Source organism: Lotus japonicus, chromosome 1, assembly GCF_012489685.1.
Source record: "Lotus japonicus ecotype B-129 chromosome 1, LjGifu_v1.2".
Taxonomy (NCBI): domain Eukaryota; kingdom Viridiplantae; phylum Streptophyta; class Magnoliopsida; order Fabales; family Fabaceae; genus Lotus; species Lotus japonicus.
Genome location: NC_080041.1, coordinates 131,471,325 through 131,473,533, shown reverse-complemented (window position 1 = coordinate 131,473,533; position 2,209 = coordinate 131,471,325). Strand labels below are relative to the sequence as shown.

The window sequence follows — 2,209 nt, the reverse complement described above, 5'->3', positions numbered from 1 at the left end:
TAATACAAAGCAGGTAAGAAGCAACCTGTTACAGAACAGTAAGGGAAAAATAGAAAAATAAAATGGCAAACATTGCACGCAGGGCAAAGGACAAACACCAGCCACGTTGTTCACCACGAGATGCCACCAAGGCAAGGCCATACAGCAGAGGTTACACCAAGAGAGGGCGGAAGCATAAGGAATTAAGACCTGTACCGAAGACCCCTCTCACCAACCCAAAGAATCAAATATGTCTTCCTAAACCGCCACAATCTAGCTTTTGATCATATAATAATGAATTAAGCAATTATATTAGTAGTATATCCTAATGTCACTGCTGATGTGTTAAGTCATTAGTGGCATGAGTTGGCAAATTTACATGGGCTCCATATATCTTTTGCCATGTTTAAAAAATGTAAACAGCTTTTTGCTTAAAGTCTCTTTAGAGAAGATTACATTAATTAATTGCTTAAAATAGAAGGTGCTAAGTTGTTAAAAATATATGGCATTATGTTTTGGTTCTACACTTATTGACCAACCCTGCTGAGAGCTATGAGAAAATCCTATATTAGAACTGCAAGGGGCTTGAGAATAAAAGTGAGGGACAATTTTATCTAAATGAAAAGGTGTTGATTGCTAACTTACTCCTTCTAAAAATCAAGTGGGAGTAAGTTAGCATTTCTCATATATATATATATATATATATATATATATATATATATATGGGGAATGCTAACTTACTCCCACTTAATTTTGTGAAGGAGTAAGTTACCACTCAACACCTTTTCCTTTTGACAAAAAAATCCAACACCCTTTTCTTTCAAGCCAATTAAATCCTGGGTAGTTATGTAATTTTCTTTTTTATATTTTTGATCCAAAAAATATTTATTTTCTCTCTCCTCCCACTTCCCACTTTCTTTTCGGTTCTCCTCCTATTTCATCTAATGAAAAAAACTCCTCCACGTTTCAGACCCATTCACTAACCACACAACATCACTCTCATTTTTTCCATAGATTCTTTTTCCATCCATGGTGTCTCCATCTTCTTCTCATAAAATTCATCATTTGTGGTCATCCAAAATTAGGAAAATGTATAAAGCCAACTAGCCAAGCACCATTGATGTTTTGATTGTTTTCTCTGGTAAGCAACATAACTAGTTTGAGGAGAGAGAGTAATTTTTCCAAATAAATGAAAGAAGAAGCCGAGAAGGTAAAGGAGAAGAAAGAGAAAAAGGAAAAAAAAAAGTGATAAATGAAGAGAGAGAAATTATTAATTTTAAAATACAATGAATTTGAAATTACATTAATGCCCTAAATTGTAACTACTTTTAAGAAGAAAATGTTGGAGCTTTTTGTGAAAAGGAAAAGGTGTTGAGTGCTAACTTACTCCTTCACAAAATCAAGTGGGAGTAAGTTAGCATTCCCATATATATATATATATATATATATATATATATTCAACTCTATAGAAACTATTATGAATTGTTGGGTTGGAGTAAAAAGTTAGTAAAGTGATGTAGATAATGTGGCATTATAGGAAATTGTAAAAAATGAAGTGTAGATGTTTTAGTAAGTATGATGAATGTAGATGCTCTAAGTATAAATAGAAAATAATGCACATAGGCAAGATACCTTAAAGTTTTTTTTTGTTAAGATGTGGTCAAACTTAGTATTGGGGTCTTTTTTTCTTTCTCAAAAACCAATTAATATAGTTCTCTCATCTTCTATGTTCTTCCTCTTGTTTTTATTCTAAATGAAACATTGTCTCTTTCCCTCTATTAGTCTATTATATGCTTTCATTGAGAGTTGAACTCAAGACCTCCCGCTTACTAAATGGGTGCTCTAACCAATTGAGCTATGAAAGCTGATGCCTTTCATTTGAATATCATGTTTTTGAAAATTTACTTCTAAGTTAAAATTTGTAAGCTCCGTATTAGTATGACGGCATAATCCTCGTATTAGTCCATGTCTTTGTGTCGCCGTCTGAATCAGGTCCCTGACCAGAAAAATTTGTGAATTAAATCTCTCTCTTTTAAAAACGTATGGAGCAAGTCCTAGCCGGAGCTCCGAGCTCCAGCGAGTGATGAAATGGCATGGTGACTGTGTAAATGAAGCCTATGTGAAATTAAAAAAAAACACATCATAAATTTTAATTTAATTTAAAAAAATTAATTAACAATTATAATCCTAAATCAATTAACAAAATCAATTCTCCAAAATCATCTTCATC

At 32.7% G+C, this 2,209-nt stretch overlaps 1 non-coding gene across 1 annotated transcript; it reads right to left on the bottom strand.

Moving 5' to 3' along the window:
- Positions 1 to 1,770: 1,770 nt before the first annotated feature.
- Positions 1,771 to 1,844, bottom strand: TRNAT-AGU (transfer RNA threonine (anticodon AGU)). The gene has a single exon. It is a non-coding gene; the product is annotated as a tRNA-Thr (tRNA).
- Positions 1,845 to 2,209: the final 365 nt, after the last annotated feature.